The sequence below is a fragment of the Trachemys scripta genome, chromosome 7 (genome assembly GCF_013100865.1).
Source record: "Trachemys scripta elegans isolate TJP31775 chromosome 7, CAS_Tse_1.0, whole genome shotgun sequence".
Taxonomy (NCBI): domain Eukaryota; kingdom Metazoa; phylum Chordata; order Testudines; family Emydidae; genus Trachemys; species Trachemys scripta.
Window position 1 is genome coordinate 126,606,423 of NC_048304.1, and position 17,885 is coordinate 126,624,307.

Below are 17,885 nucleotides of genomic sequence, written 5' to 3' on the forward strand. Positions count from 1 at the left end.
ACCTCGGCCAGGTTTACTGTGACCTTGGACACAATTGCAGTTCCCCGTAGATTACTTAGTCTACCGGGCATACTACGAGAAAGTGCCTCTTGGCAATGGACTCAGCTCAGTCAGTGGCGGGACTTTCCACTGCCCCCTTGGCTGGACAAAGACACCCACTCAGGGATGCATTCTTATACACAGGTACAAACAAGTTACACATCACTCCTGACGTATTGAGGTGCAACCCCTCTACGCAGCAAGGTACAACCCCTCTACGTAGTAAGGTGCCGCCTCTCACCTTTTACATGTTGGTTCGATCAAAACAACTCTATCCATCATTTTACCCTTTTGCCCCTGTCATTGGAATGGGTTGGCCTGTTCCAGGTTATCTGTGGAATGTTCCAGTATAGTGTGTTCTGTACTTTAACTTTGCTAGGTGAATATATATATTTATGCAACATCAGCCCTTTTCCTGCCAGCTTCTGTGAGCAGGGCCTGCCTCTGGCTCACAGCTTAACTTTGCAAAAAGAACAGGAGTACTTGTGGCACCTTAGCTTAACTTTGCTTTATGTTAGCAAAGTCTTGACCATTACTTTAGTGTAGGCCTTAGGCCTCATACCGGGCCTCTGATACCAAGGTTTATATCTCAGGGCCTCCTCTTACTACACACTCCAGTTAGGAAGGGGTAGGAGTGGCAGGGGGGATAGAAGCCTGGCAAGAGCTACCAAGACTGCAGGGACCCTGAGGATTCAAGAGGGTGCTGGAAGAGCAATGGAAGAGGTTGGGCTGCTGACCTCTTAGAGCCTGAGATTTGACCAGGCCGGCAGAGGCCTGTGAAAGAACTCCAGCTAGATAGGGCTGGAGGTTGCTTATTTTGGGCCTTTATTTTGAGGATTATTTTGAATTACTTAAACAATAAGGAGTCCGGTGGCACCTTAAAGACTAAGATTTATTTGGGCATAAGCTTTCGTGGGTAAAAAACCCCACTTCTTCAGATGCATGGAATGAAAGTTACAGATATAGGCATAAATATTGGCACATGAAGAGAAGGGAGTTACCTTACAAGTGGAGAACCAGTGTTGACAAGGCCAATTCAGTCAGGGTGGATGTGAATAGTGTCGAGCCCAAAACAATCACTGTGGAACCCTTTTAGAAACACCTCTGTTCAATGATGATTCCCCAATGACAACTACTTTTTGAGATCTGTCAGTTAGCCAGTTTTTAATGCATTTAGCATGTCCTTTTTTATACTGTATAGTGCTAATCTTAGGGGCAGTATTAACATATCGAGGGCAGAATTAATTGTATTCTTTTAGGAACTCCAGGAATGTATTTAGGGAGCAGCATTTTTATCTTCTTAAAAATACTTTTAAACAACTTTAAAAATCTCTTTTCCACAATAATCTGACAAGCCAGACCTGTGGTCCTTTTCAGCTCACTGCTGTAGGTTCCTGTGGTCATTGCCACATTTAATCTGTCCAGAGCGGAAGTGTATCTAGGGAAGCTAGTGGGGAGCAGGATATTCATAGAATATCAGGGTTGGAAGAGACCACAGGAGGTCATCTAGTCCAACCCCCTGCTCAAAGTAGGACCAACCCCAACTAAATCATCCCAGCCAGGGCTTTATCAAGCCAGGCCTTAAAAACCTTTAAGGATGGAGATTCCACCACCTCCCTAGGTAACCCATTCCAGTGCTTCACCACCCTCCTAGTGAAAAAGTTTTTCCTAATATCCAACCTACACGTCCCTCATGGCAACTTGAGAACGTTGCTCCTTGTTCTGTTGTCTGCCACCACTGAGAACAGTCTAGTTCCAACCTCTTTGGAACCCCCCTTCAGGTAGTTGAAGGCTGCTATCAAATCCCCCCTCATTCTTCTCTTCTGCAGACTAAATATGCCCAGTTCCCTCAGCCTCTCCTCATAAGTCATGTGCCCCACCCCCCTAATCATTTCCATTGCCCTCCACTGGACTCTCTCCAATTTGCACACATCCTTTCTGGGGGGGGGTCCAAACTGGACGCAATACTCCAGATGTGGCCTCACCAGTACCAAATAGAGGGGAATGCTCCTACTAATGCAGCCCAATATGCCATTAGCCTTCTTAGCAAGAAGGGCACACTGTTGACTGATATCCTGCTTCTCATCTGTAATCTGCAGGTCCTTTTTTGCAAAACTGCTACTTAGCCAGTCGGTCCACAGCCTGTAGCAGGGCATGGGATTCTTCCGTACCAAGTGCAGGACTCTGCACTTGTCCTTGTTGAACCTCATCAGATTTCTTTTGGCCCAATCCGCCTAGGTCACTCTGGACCCTACCCTACAGCATATCTACCACTCCCTCACATCTTAGTGTCATCCCCGATCTTGCTGAGGGTGCAATCCATTCCATCATCCAGATCATTAAGGAAGATGTTGAACAAAACCAGCCTCAGGACTGACCCTGGGGCACTCCGCTTGATACCAGCTGCCAACTAGACATCTAGCCAGCTTTCATCCAATCCATACTTCTTTAACTTGCTGGCAAGAATACTGTGGGAGACCATATCAAAAGCTTTGAAGGGAGTCAGGGGAACATGGGTGGTGACAGGAGTCTAGCAGCTTGGAAGGGGATTATTGGGGGCAGTGAAGAATTTGAGGGGATCCCAGTGCAGACTCACCCATTGTGGCCCTACTTCCTGTTACAATCTGAAGAGCCCAGGCCACACCTTGCCAGCAAGGCCCTGAGATGACAAACTCCTTCCTCCGCTTAACTCCATCTACCTGTGCACCAGCAGGGGAAGCACTTTGTAAAGGAGTGGGGACCTCTCCCTGCACTAAATGTCAACCCAACAGCAGATTCCAGGGGGGTTGGAGGAGTCAGTGCAGGAGAATCTACACTCAGTCCCTGCAACCCAGCTGGGTGCAGGAAGGACTTTAACAGGGAGATTCCCAGCCACTGGCATATTCTTAATTTTAGGACTGTAAGCAGAAGTGAGTCCTAATTCAGCCCCTTTCTCACAGATGGGGCCAGGCCCCAGAGTTTGAGATGGCTGCTCTAGATCATAGACTAAATGGTTTTCATTTGTTTTTAATGTGCAATTTTTATAATCAAATGTTTTCTAGCATAAGGAACCCAAACAAATTAAATACTTTAGGCCTCATTCGTCTCTCAAGTGTTACCCCAGTGTCACTCAACTGCCCTCAGCAGAGGTGAACATGACCAAACCTGGTGTAAGTGAAGGATAATTAATTCTGGGGAGCAAAATGCTAAACTTCTCAGGTTTAAGGATCGCTAATTCAAAGTTGGTTTGATGATTTGCTTTCAAACTACTGGGCCCTGAAACTCCAGTAGAACAAAAATAAGTTTAGCATGTTAATTGCTGACATGCCAAACTTAAGCTGATAATTTTCTGAGGCAGAAAGAAGGAGTGAATATAGGGCTCATAAGGGAACCCTGCTTGCAACCTTAATTACGGAGCTTCTACAGACTGGTTTTATATTCAGGGGGATCTTTAATGACATATAAGACAATAACAGGTTGACCAATTTTCTTCATACTTACCAGAAAGAAGAAAACAAAATGAGCTGCCATTCTGTAGAATAGCCACCACTATAAATAACAAAGATATATAATAGATTGAACAAAACTGCAAACCCAGAACTAGCATGCTGATCATCTAGCCCCTAGACCCAACAAAACAAAAATCAATCTGTTATAATGATGAAGTACAGAAAGACCCTTTGGTCACTCTCTAGGATGCAAGCAGGTAGCAGAACTAATTGAATATACTGTGACAAAGTTCCTCCTCTATCTTGGTGGGGCCTGCGCTTATTGGCAGATTTTTTGCCTCAGAGATTCACCATGTGGGTTGGGGAACAGCCCAGAAACCTTCCCCTCTGGAAGAACCCACAGTCCAGGTCAATTGGGAGGTTTGGGGGGAACCCGGGCCCACCCTCTACTCTGGGTTCCAGCCCAGGGCCCTGTGGACTGCAGCAGTCTATAGTGCCTCCTGTAACAGCTGCATGACAGCTACAACTCCCTTGGGCTACTTCCCCATGACCTCCTCCAAATACCTTCCTTAGTCTCACCACAGGACCTTCCTCCTGGTGTTTGATAACACTTGTGCTCCTCAGTCCTCCAGCAGCATACCCTCTCAGCTCCTTGCACCTCTTGCTCCCAGCTCCTCACACTCACACCACAAACTGAAGTGAGCTCCTTTTTAAAGCCCAGGTGCCCTGATTAGCCTGCCTGCCTTAACTGGTTCTAGCAGGTTCCTGATTACTCTAGTGCAGCCCCTGCTCTGGTCACTCAGGGAACAGAAAACTACTCATCCAGTGACCAGTATATTTGCCCTCTACCAGACTCCTGTACCCCACTGGTCTGGGTCTGTCACAATACACATAACGTAACCTTTGCTTGATTACAATCTCTGTTCATTAAGTCTAGCCTGTGAATGAGCTTTCTGGGAGATTTAACTAGATTGAAAAATTGAAGGGGCTGTAACAATCCTTTTTTGAGCTGCAGTGACTCAAAGAAATGTTCAAGTCCTCATTTCAAATTAGGTTAACTTCTTACCTATACCTCAAAAAATGTTTTCACACATTGCCTCCTTTACTCTAGTGAATAGGCAAACCGTGGGCCAAATCTGGACTGCCAGATGCTTTTGAATGGACCCTGAAATCTTTTTATTTACTTGCTATCGTTGTTAGGGATTTTTTTATTATTTTCTCTTGGAGTCTGGACCTTGACTATACTTTGACCAAGAAATTTGGACCTTGAGGAAAAAAGAATTGACTATCCCTGGCTAAGGAGATATCTTCTGCATTCTTCAAGTCAAACCAATTTTGTTAACCAAAGTTACTGGAGAACTAAAAATAAGGCTGACATTTAAACCAGGTTTAAATTACTCTAATCGCTCCCAAATACTATTTTTCTTGCATTTACTTCCTGTATTTTTCCCCCCGGGGCATTTATCCTTTGTAGGACTCTAACTAGATTTTAACAGACTCCACAGTGATGCTATAGATTTTAATTCCTTAATTTCTCCCTTCAGACTGTTTCTAAATAACTCCATAATTTTCTCCTTTCTTGATATTCAGTGTCAGGTTATCTGGGAGGAGCATCTCCTGAAGTCATGTCAAATTTGAGATTAGTATCACAGCAGTTAAGGTTCTAAACCCTATTTTCATTCCATTGTAACTTTCTCAAAAAATCTCTCATTGGGCTGAAATTTCCATGCTTTATCTCAACCATAAAGATATCTCAGAAAAGTGTGTGTGTGGAGGAGAGGGGGTGTTTGGAGGGGGGGGGGGGGACATGAGCCATGTGAGTTATGAGCCTGAAAAAATGTTCCTTTTAAAATAATTAAAATGCTCTTCTTTGTCCCTATTCTATGAGAGCCAGGAAATGCCACACTGATTTAGACCAGTGGTCCCACTAGTATGTTATATCCAGAGCCGGCTCCAGGCACCAGCGCAGCAAGCGCGTACCTGGGGCAGCAAGCCACAGGGGGGCAGCGTGCCGGTCGCCGTGAGGGCGGCAGTCAGGGAGCCTTCGGTGGCATGCCTGCGGGAAGTCCGCCGGTCCTGCGGCTTCGGCGGCAATTCAGCGGCGGGTATGCCGAAGGTGCGGGACCGGCAGATCACCCGCAGAAATGCTGCCGAATCCGCGTGACAAGCGTGCCGCCGAAGGCCGCCTGACTGCCGTGCTTGGGGCGGCAAAAAACATAGAGCCGCCCCTGGTTATATCCTGTCTGGTCCTTTGAAAAACTGGAAGATCGCTTACATTTTCAACTTCAAGTTCAGTACATATGTACAGATAGCCATTTTGGTTTATGCTAGCTTGGCCCTTGAGTCCATGTGACTTCTTTCTGAGGAATGGCAGAACTAATTCTTCTCCCTTCTGATAACTTATTTTTTGCTGCATTCAAAGCTCACTCTCAGTCCATGAATAAGATTATCATAGTTACCCCTCGATTCTTTCTTTGTTTACTTCTTCGGGGCCCCCTGAAAATTCTTCCACCATTGGCACAGCGATAGCCCAGTAACAGCAACTACACACACAAACATGTATGTATACACATACAAGTTTTGTGACACCTAGTGGCTATTCTTACCAAATGCACCAATTCAGTGCTGCTATTCCTAATTGACATCTTTTCACTCCAGAGTGAACCTTCCTCTCCAGGAGCTCATGTGGTGGTACTGAGCATCTACCCCTCCACGTGGTCATGACCATCTAGTCTACAACACAGTTGTCTCTAGGGAGAGGACATGTTATCTTCTCATGCTTTGCCTTTTTGTTCATCTTCCTCCCTCTGACAATGGGTAACTTAAACTTCCCTCCTGGCTTATTCTATTAATATTCATGTTTATTATGGTAGAAGATCTCACAAAGGCTTTTGACCTGCTCAGCACAAAGGGCCTTTTCCCAGTGTTGGAGAGAATTGGTTGTCCGCCCAGTTCTCCTCAGTCTGGTTTGAGCCTTCCATGATGGCATAAAACTACAGTCAAATCTGAGGTTGATCAATCTGACAGCTTTGACAGTCACAGTTGTTTCAAACAGGGATGTATTTTGGCACCAGCACTCTTTGGTATATTCTTCTCTCTGTTGCTTTGTCATGCTTTCTCATCTAGTACTGAAGGTATACATCTGCATACAAGATCAGATGGGAAATTCTTTAACATTGCATGTCTAAAAGCAAAAAAGAGGCAAAGTTAAATGCCTGTTGATAACAGAACTTGTTTTTGCAGACGATGCAGTGCTCATTGCACACACTAAAGAGGAGCTCCAGCAACTTTGGCACAGCTTTGCCTTAGCAGCTTGTGATGAATTTGGACTAAACATCAGTGTATATAAAATGATTATGGCACAAGGTGTGTTGATTACACCAGAAGCTTCAATGGCTAACATCCTGATAGAAGTTGTGCACAAGTTCTGATATCTAGGATCATCTGTATCATAATCTCTCTCTAGATGACTAGCTTAATTCTCGCATCAGAAAGGCAGCTACCACATTTGGCCAAATGACCAAACGTGTTTGGCATAACAGGAAACTAACATTGAAAACCAAGATACAGGTCATGTTTTCCCCAGGAATTGAAATTAGAGGGGGGTGTTCGAATTTACAGGGTGGGGGTCAGGGCCGATGAGGGGTGAAATCGTGAGAGTGAAGATGGGGTCTATGGCACCATAGTAAAAACAGAAAAATGTTTCATGACCATTTTATTAGATTTAACTCATGTTTTAAAATCACACAAATTAAAGTTGGCTACTCAAGCCTTCTATGAAACACTATATCTCATTCTTCCTGGTTTCTTGTTATAATTTTGCACAATTATGTGAATGAACTTCTTGAATGTAGTGCGTTCATCTTCAGTGGCTTCTCGTGTGTCCGGTAGTTCCATTCCTTCAATTGATATGCTCATTAGTTCATTCACGTGATCAGGCAGAAGGCGACATCTTTCAGAATCCAAAATTGTATTCAATGACGAAAAAGAATGCTCAACTGTAGCTATTGTAACTGGGACTAGAAAGAGATGAATTCCTACTTCTTTCATCCCAGGAAACATAGCATAAAGATAGGGTTGAGCCATTAGTGATGATAAAAAAAGAAGCTGAAGTCAAATCTTCATTCATTCGTCATATGATAGTCCACTCTCTGTTCAAATTCTCTATTCTGTCCTGATCACATGGCAGCCTCATTGCAGGTAGTGCCAGGGCCGAGAGTTTGTCGTGGGCCCTGGAGCGGGGTCCTTCACTCGCTCCAGGGGCCCAGAAAACTCTCGCCGCGCCCAGGCCCCCGGAGCTTTTTCCACTCCGGGTCTTCGGCAGCGGGGAGTCCTTCCGCCCTGGAACCCGCTGCCGAAGTGCCAGGTCTTCGGCGGCAATTCGGCGGTGGGGGCCCCTGCTGCCGAAGACCCCAGGCCCCCTGAATCCTCTGGGCGGCCCTGGGTAGTGCCTCACTCCACTCAACTGTTTTATAGGACAGGGATCAGTAAAAGCTATATAAAGGTTGATAGAATCCAGAAGTCGCTTTTGTAGAGATGTAAGAATCAAGCCTGTGTACTTTTTCAGCTGGCTTAACAAACACTTCTTGTCTTCTTCACTTAAGGATTCAATATAAGTGCCTTCATCAGTCAACTTCTGGACTGAAGTCTTTGCTTCTTCCAGTACTTTTTCAATTGATATCTCTCTGACTGATCCAAATGTAACTTCTCTGGCTGGACAGAGATCTAATATTGTTGTAGCAGATGCCTGGATGACATCGTTTAATGACCCAAGTGGTTTCAACAGTAGACTTACAAGAGAGAGAGAATGGCAATAGTCTTCTCTGAACTTAGTAACAAAAGTTGTCCACCAGCCCAACTACATAGATCTGTCCCATCTCGGTAGATATTTTCCAAAGCCAGTAATAATGGTTGCAGTAATTTTAAGACAACAGCCAAGGATCACTCATGAGAACAACCTGGGAAAACTCACAGGCTGACTAATCTGAACTTCAGTCCCAGTGTATTTTTTCCAAGATGTTCAGTCTTTTTGGACTCTTGCTGAAAAAAGAATATCATGAAGACATTAAATTTATGACTTTTTAATGCCTTTTGAAGATTCTGCAGTTCATACTAGTGCTAGTTGGAGTAGACGGCCTCTGCAGTGTGTACAGGAGAGATTAGGGTTACACTTTTCTCTGAGCAAAGCTTGTACTTCACTATGTCTTCTAGAGAAGTTTGCAGCTCCATCAAATGCACAAGCAGCCATCTGTTTGGGGTTCAATTTACAAGCATTTAACTCTTCTAAGAAGTGGGTTGTCACAGAATTAATTGGAATTAATTTGCAAACTGGACACCATTAAATTAGGCTTGAATAAAGACTGGGAGTGGATGGGTAATTACACAAAGTAAAACCTATTTCCCCATGCTAATTTTTTCCCCTACTGTTACTCACACCTTCTTGTCAACTGTTGGAAATGGGCCATCCTGATTATCACTACAAAAGTTTTTTTTCTCCTGCTGATAACAGCTCACCTTAACTGATTACTCTCGTTACAGTTAGTATGGCAACACCCATTTTTTTCATGTCCTCTGTGTATATATATCCTCCTACTGTATTTTCCACTGTATGCATCCGATGAAGTGGGTTTTAGCCCACGAAAGCTTATGCTCAAATACATTTGTTAGTCTCTAAGGTGCCACAAGTACTCCTCGTTCTTTTTAGAGAAAGGTCATAACTCTGCACCTTTAACTCCAATTTTGATACATATACAGTATGCTTAAGTGATTTCAGTTTGGGATTACCTCGGCACTTCAAGTGTATCAAACCATCATGGCCCAGATCTATAAGGAGCTGATTGGGTGGAAGTAACCATTGATATTCCACTAATTGGTGGTGAAAATTTATCAACACTACACTAGGAAACTGCATAATATCTTGTACTATGCCTCCTTACAACCCAATCTATAATGTGTAGGAGGAAAAAAAACTGTGATGATGGGGGACTTCAATTTGAGTGACATATGCTGGCCATCTCATGTTGCCAGTACTAAAATATCCTTGGAATTTCTAAACATTATAAATGACAATTTTCTAATTCAAAACGTGTTGCAGCCAACATGAGATAATTCTTTATTAAATCTTGTCTTAACAGATAAAGAGAATCTAATCACGGACCTAAACATTAATGGTAGCTTAGGTACAAGTGATAATGACTTGATCACATTTATAATGTGCAAGCAGAATAAAATCTAGACTGGTAATACATATACTTGGTGCTTTATCAGGGCCTAGTTCACAAAACTGAAAACCATTATAAGCCAAATCATATACCAGGAGGAAGAACTTAATCAGAAAAATGTGAACAATAATTGGGAATCATTTAAGAAAACCATACTAGGTGCCCCAAAAGCCACAAGTGAAGAAGAAAGTGTACTGCTTAAAAAAAATGCTGTGATATAGAGGGGAAGTGAAGGTAGCTATTAATTTTATATATATAGCTCATAGGAATTGTAGAAACCTGATAAGGGAAGCTATGGCACACAAGGAGGAATTTATGACCAGCAGAATCAAGGACAATAAGGTGGGTGATCCAGTGGTTATACTTGGACTTTCAGAAAGCCTTTGACTGGTCCCTCACCAAAGGCTCTTAAAGCAAATTATGCAGTCATAGATTAAGGGGAAAAGGTCCTCTCATGGATCAGTAAGGGGTTAAAGGACAGAAAACAAAGGTTAGGAATGAATGGTCAGCTTTCACAATAGGAAGAGGTAAATAGTGGGGTCCCCCAAGGATCTATACTGGGACCAGTGCTGTTCAACATATACATAAATGATCTGGAAAAAGAGGTAAACAGAGAGGTAGCAAAATTTGCAGATGATACAAAATTACTCAAGATAGTTGAGTCTAAAGCTGACTATGAAGAGTTACAGAGGGCTCTTGGGGGAAGGGAATAGCTCAGTGGTTTGCACATTGGCTTGCTAAATCCAGGGTTGTGAGTTCAATCCTTGAGGGGGCCACTTAGGGATCTGGGGCAAAATCAGAACTTGGTCCTGCTAGTCAAGGCAGGGGACTGGACTCAATGACCTTTCAAGGTCCCTTCCAGTTCTAGGAGATAGGACATCTCATTTAATTTTATTTATTTTAAATCTCACAAAACTGGATGACTGCACTGAAAAGGTTGATGAAATTCAATGCTGACAAGTGCAAAGTAATGCACACTGGAAAACATAATCCCAAATTTACATACAAAATGATGGGGGTTTAAATTATCTGTACCCAGAACTGGGTTTACCATGGCGCCACTGGCACTAGGCCTACGCTCCAAAGTTCTTTGCCCCCCGCTCTCTCCTGCGGGGACAGTGGGCAGAAGCTTGGTAATGCGGGCTCCTGCTGCAGCAGGGCATGCTTCGCTAGCAGCCAAGCTCCCCTCTCCCCTGCCTCTTCCCTGGAGCGTGCCGCGTTCCTGCCCTCCCCCTCCCAGCACTTTCCCCACTGTCAAACAGCTGTTTGCCGGCATGAGAGACGGGGAGGAGCTGGGCCGCAGGACGCTCACTGCTCGGGGGAGGAGGCGGAGAAGAGGTTGGGGCAGGGCCTTGGGGAAGGGTGTGGAATTGGGGCATACCCCCTCCAGCCCCCTGCCGTGAGCCACTCAGGGCAGGGGGCTGGGAGCACCCCCACGACCCCAATCCACACCCCCACCTCCTGCCCCAACCCTGAGTCCTCTCCCTCACCCTAACTCCTAGTCAGACCCTGCACCCCTGTCAGTCATTCTCTGTGCAGACAGCATCATACCTGCCTAGGGCTCTGCAACAATCACACACCCTTATCCCACCACCTAGATACTTAAGAAATGCATAGGGGAAACTGAGGCACCCACACAGTATTCAGAAAAAACATTAAGAACATTCCCAATTCATCACACTGGAGGAGGGGCAACTCAGTGCAGAAAGAGATGAAGAGAATGGGCTAGAACCAGGGAGAAGGTAGGTACCTGATCTATTTGGGCAGGGGCGGGGGGGAATACTGTTTACTCCCTCCCCAGCCTTGCTGTGCTTGCAGTTTACCCCCAGCCCCTCCCTTGCTCCAGGGACCAACCCTAGCTCCCGACCCGCTGTGCTTTTGCCCCCAGCCCCTGCCTTGCTCCAGTCAGGAGGGACTAATCCTACCCCCATGCCCCACTGTGCTCATCTTGCCCCTGGCTCCTGCCTCGCTCCAGCTGGGGACCAATCCCCCACCACCACCATGCCCCACTATCAGGGTGGATAAAAATCAATGATTTTATTTAAATCGGATTTTTTTGATAAAATGCTTTTTGAGGAAAAATCCTATCTAAAGATAGTTTTAGTTAAGATACATTATATCTCAGTATGGAATAGGGATTATAAATTCTAATTCTATAGTATGAGACAATATATTCATGTAATGCTTAAGAAAAGTTTTGTAAATGGGTTCTAATACCCAATCTTATTGAGTTCCACAGGCTTCTGTATAGATTATTTAGGTTAATCTTTCTATCTACCCAATGGGACTCAGTGCTCAGTCTAGAAGATACTATCCGCGATGCTTAGTTTTGCAGTTCTCAAACTGTGGATGTGTGTCTCCAGAGGTAACATGCTTGTTAATAGCAAAAATGCTTTTAAATAAATAAATAATATATAGAGGTGAGAAATAACAGACCTCAACGCTATTGTCCCTCTGCAAATTTGTGTACACAGTCAATCCCTTACCTCTCTCTAAAAGTGAAAAGTTTCAAAAAGTTCAATGAATAGAAGATAGCTGGAGGCGGAATAGATCTGGACAAGGAGAAGAAGTCTGGAGATAAATGTGAGAAGCGAGGGATATATGCTTTTTTGTTAAAATATTATGTTTGCCGTTGAAGAAAAAAATCCAGAATACTTGTTGTTGCTTTAGTTAAATAAAACAATTTAAATGTCTCTCTGCCTGGTGATCTTCTCCTCCTAATACAGCATGGCAAGAAAATCCTCCAAATATTAATGATTAACCTGTTGAATTGGAGATAGTTCACCTCTCAATGACTTCATAAATATCTGCTTCAATTACCTTTGGTAAATGAAATAACCAAACAATCATTCATTTTCTGATATAGCTGTAAAACTCATCTGAAGTTTTCAAAATAAATCACTGTTTACAAATGTATAGTGTGTACCTTCTAAAAATGAAACCACCATCTATCTCTGAATTGTGAAGAATGTGTATTAAGGTTATAACAACCAACAAGAATGCACTTTTCTGTAGAAAACCATGATTAAATTGAGTCTTCCTGACTAGTGATTTAAATCATGATTTAAATCAAATCCACCCTGCCCACTGTGCTCTTGCCCCGGCACCTTCATTCCTCAGTGGGGCCCACAAATATGATTGACGCCGGGCCCACAAATATGATTGGCGCCGGGCCCACAAAAAGTTAATCGGGCCCTGGCTGTTACCACTCAAGAAAGAGATCTTGGAGTCATTGAGGGTAGTTCTCTGAAAACATCTGCTCAGTGTGCAACAGCAGTCAAAAAAGCTAATAATGTTAGGAACCATTAGGAAAGGAATTGATGATAAGACAGACACTATTATAATGCCACTATGTAAATGCATGGTATGCCCACACCTTGAATACTGCATGCCGTTCTGGTTTCCCCCAAAAAAGCTATCTTAGAATTGGAAAAAGTACAAAGACAGGCAACACAATTGATTGGGGTATAGAACAATTTCCATGTGAGAGATTAAAAAGATTTAGAAAAATGATGACTAAGGGAGATGATACAAATGATGATACAGATGATACAAAACTAGTCAAGATAGTCAAGTCCCAGGCAGACTGCGAAGAGCTATAATAGGATCTCTCAAAACTGGGTGACTGGGCAACAAAATGGCAGATGAAATTCAATGTTGATAAATGCAAAGTAATGCACATTGGAAAACATAATCCCAACTATGCATATAAAGTGATGGGGTCTAAATTAGCTGTTACCATTCAAGAAAGGGATCTTGGAGTCATTGTGGATAGTTCTCTGAAAACATCCACTCAATGTGCAATGGCAGTCAAAAAAGGAAACAGAATGTTGGTAATCATTAAGAAAAGGATAGGTAATAAGACAGAAAATATCATATTGCCTCTATATAAATCCATGGTTCGCCCACATCTTGACTACTGCGTGCAGATGTGGTCACCACATCTCAAAAAAGATACATCAGAATTGGAAAAAGTTCAGAAAAGGGCATCAAAAATGATTAGGGGTATGGAATGGCTGCCGTATGAGGAGAGATTAATAAAACCGGGACTTTTCAGCTTGGAAAAGAGATGACTAAGGGGGGATATGATAGAGGTCTATAAAATCACAGCTGGTGTGGAGAAAGTAAATAAGGAAGTGTTATTTACCCTCTCGTAACACAAGAAATAGGGGCCACCAAATCAAATTAATAGGCAGCAGTTTTAAAACAAACAAAAGGAAGTATTTCTTCACACAACGCACAGTCAACCTGTGGAACTCTTTGCCAGAGAATGTTGGGAAGGCCAAGACTATAACAGGGTTCAAAGCCTGGAAAACAATCAGGGAGAACTGGAAGTCCTAGCACAGTCAAGGAATTATGATGTGATTGGAATAACAGAGACTTGGTGGAATAACTCACATGCCTGGAGTGCTGTCATGGATGGATATAAACTGTTCAGGAAGGACAAGCAGGAGGAGGTGCATTGTATGTAAGAGCAGTATGACTGCTCAGAGCTCCGGTATGAAACTGCAGAAAAACCTGAGAGTCTCTGGATTAAGTTTAGAAGTGTGAGCAACAAGGGTGATGTCGTGGTGGGAGTCTGCTATAGACCACCAGACCAGGGGGATGAGGCTTTCTTCTGGCAACTAACAGGAGTTACTAGATCACAGGACCTGGTTCTCATGGGAGACTTCAATCACCCTGATATCTGCTGGGAGAGCAATATAGCAGTGCACAGACAATCCTGGAAGTTTTTGGGAAGTGTACGGGACAATTTCCTGGTGCAAGTGCTGGAGGAACCAACTACTGGCAGAGCTCTTCTTGACCTGCTGCTCACAAACAGGGAAAAATTAGTAGGGAAAGCAAAAGTGGATAGGAACCTGGGAGGCAGTGACTATGAGATGGTCGAGTTCAGGATCCTGACACAAGGAAGAATGGAAAGCAGCAGAATATGGACCCTGGACTTCAGAAAAGCAGACTTTGACTCCCTCAGGGAACTGATGGGCAGGATCCCCTGGGAGAATAACATGAGGGGGAAAGGAGTCCTGGAGAGCTGCTTGTATTTTAAAGAATCTTTATTGAGGTTGCAGGAACAAACCATCCCGATGTGTAGAAAGAATAGTAAATATGGCAGGCGACCAGCTTGGCTTAACAGTGAAATCCTTGCTGATCTTCAACACAAAAGCAGTGGAAGCCTGGACAAATGACCAGGGAGTAGTATAAAAATATTGCTCAGGCATGCAGGAGTGAAATCAGGAAGGCCAAATCACACTTGGAGATGCAGCTAGCAAGAGATGTTAAGAGTAACAAGAAGGGTTTCTTCAGGTATGTTAGCAACAAGAAGAAAGTCAAGGAAAGTGTGGGCCCCTTACTGAATGAAGGAGGCAAACTAGTGACAGAGGATGTGGAAAAAGCTAATGTACTCAATGCTTTTTTTGCCTCTGTCTTCACGAACAAGGTCAGTTCCCAGACTACTGCACTGAGCAGCACAGCATGGAGAGGAGATGACCAGCCCTCTATGGAGAAAGAAGTGGTTCAGGACTGTTTAGGAAAGCTGGATGAGCACAAGTCCATGGGGCCCGATGCGCTACATCCGAGGGAGTTAAAGGCCTTGGCTACACTAGCGCTGTAAGTACTCGGAGAGGTGGAGTACTTACAGCGCTGGCGGCGTGACTACACTCGCGCTTCACAGCGCTGCCATGGCAGCGCTGTGAATTGCCAAATGTAGCCAAGGCCAAAGGAGTTGGCGGATGTGATTGCAGAGCCATTGGCCATTATCTTTGAAAATTCATGGTGATCGGGGAAGGTCCCGGATGACTGGAAAAAGGCTAATGTAGTGCCCAACTTTAACAAAGGGAAGGAGGATGATCCGGGGAACTACAGGCCAGTCAGCCTCACCTCAGTCCCTGGAAAAATCATGGAGCAGGTCCTCAAGGAATCAATTCTAAAGCACTTAGAAGAGAGGAAAGTGATCAGGAACAGTCAGCATGGATTCACCAAGGGCAAGTCATGCCTGACTAACCTATTTGCCTTCTATGACGAGATAACTGGCTCTGTGGCTGAGGGGAAAGCAGTGGACGTGTTATTCCTTGACTTTAGCAAAGCTTTTGATAAAGTCTCCCACAGTATTCTTGCCAGCAAGTTAAGGAAATATGGGCTGGGTGGACTATAAGGTGGCTAGAAAGCTGGCTAGATCATCGGGCTCAATGGGTAGTGATCAATGGCTCCCTGTCTAGTTGGCAGCCAGTATCAAGCAGAGTGCCCCAAGGGTCGGTCCTGGGGCTGATTTTGTTCAATATCTTCATTAAAGATCTAGAGGACAGTGTGGACTGCACCCTCAGCAAGTTTGCAGATGACACTAAACTGGGAGGAGTGGTAGGGATAGGATACAGAGGGACCTAGACAAATTAGAGGATTGGGCCAAAAGAAATCTGGTGAGGTTCCACAAGGACAAGTGCAGAGTCCTGCACTTAGGACGGAAGAATCCCATGCAGTGCTACAGACTAGGGACCGAATGGCTAGGAAGCAGTTCTGCAGAAAAGGACCTAGGGGTTACAGTGGACGAGAAGCTGGATATGAGTCAACAGTGTGCCCTTGTTGCCAAGAAGACTAACGGCATTTGGGGCTGTATAAGTAGGGGCATTGCCAGCAGATCGAGGGATGTGATCATTCCCCTCTATTTGGCATTGGTGAGGCCTCATCTGGAGTACGGTGTCCAGTTTTGGATCACTTGATGATTACCTGTTCTGTTCATTCTATGACGGGTTGAATCACAGAAACCCCCTTGGGAGCTGCCAGCCGATGTGGAAAGACTACCCCTGCTCCTGTTTTCCCTGCCAGCTCAGGACTCCAGCACCCTGTCTTGCTGAGCCAGACACTCCAGTCTGCTCCAACCCAGACCCAGGGTCTGAATCACTTGTCCCAAAGCTGCAAGTTTACCTGAAAACAGCTCACAGAAGTGTTCTTGTCTTTAGCACTCAGATGGCCAACTCCCAATGGGGTCTAAACCCAGATAAAGCTTATGCAGGGCAAACTCATAAATTGTTCACCCTCTATAACACTGATAGAGAGATATGCACAGTTGTTTGCTCCCCCAGGTATTAATACATACTCTGAGTAAATTACTAAATAAAAAGTGATTTTATTAAATACAGACAATAGGATTTAAGTGGTTCCAAGTAGTAACAGACAGAACAAAGTAAGTCACCAAGCAAAATAAAATAAAATGCGCAAATCTATGCCTAATCAAACTGAATACAGATAATCTCACCCTCAGAGATGCTTCAGTAAGTTTTTTCTCAGACTGGATATCTTCCAGGCCTGGGCACAATTCTTTCCCCTGGTACAGCTCTTGTTCCAGCTCAGGTGATAGCTAGGGGATTCTTCATGATGCCTCCTCTCTCTCCTTTGTTCTCTTCCACCCCTTTATATATCTTTTGCATAAGGCGGGAACCCTTTGTCCCTCTAGGTTTCCACCCCCCACTGGAAAAGCACCAGGTTAAAGATGGATTCCAGTTCAGGTGACATGATCACATGTCACTGCAAGACTTCATTACTCACTTGCCAGCACACACATATACAGGAAGACTCACAGGTAAACACAACCATCTGCAGACAATGGGAGTCATCAATTTTTCAAACCATCATTAATGGCCCACACTTTACATAATTACAATAGGCCCTCAGAGTTATATTTATATTTCTAGTTTTAGATACAAGAGTGGTACATTTATACAAATCGGATGATCACACTCCGTAGATTATAAGCTTTGTAATGATACTTTACAAGAGATCTTTTGCAAGAAGCATATCCCAGTTACGTTATATTCACTTTTTACCATATTTTTCTAAAACTATCCCAGTTACATTATATTCACTTATTATCATGTTTTTATAAAACCACATAGACTGCACAACGTCACACATTCCCTCTGGGGCACCTGGCATTGCCCACTGTTGGAAGACAGTATTCTGGGCTAGATGGACCTTTGGTTTGACCCAGTATGGCCATTCTTATGATCGAGGTCTATAAAATCATGACTGGTGTGGAGAAAGTGAATAAGGAAGTGTTATTTACCCCTTCACATAACACATGAACCAGCGTCACCCAATGAAATTAATAGGCAGCAAGTTTAAAACAAACATAAGGAAGTACTTCTTCACACAACACACAGTCAACCAACCTGTGGATCTCGTTGCCAGGGGAATGTTGTGAAGA

The 17,885-nt window shown here is 44.0% G+C and overlaps 1 protein-coding gene across 1 annotated transcript in view; it reads right to left on the minus strand.

The window, feature by feature from the left end:
• ENTPD1 (ectonucleoside triphosphate diphosphohydrolase 1) overlaps nt 1-17,885 on the minus strand; it is a 100,370-nt gene extending 82,485 nt beyond the window's left edge. Inside the window, exon 1 of the mRNA XM_034776009.1 lies at nt 17,851-17,885. The gene's annotated coding sequence lies outside the window, so the exon portion shown is untranslated. The remainder of the gene's footprint in view (nt 1-17,850) is intronic.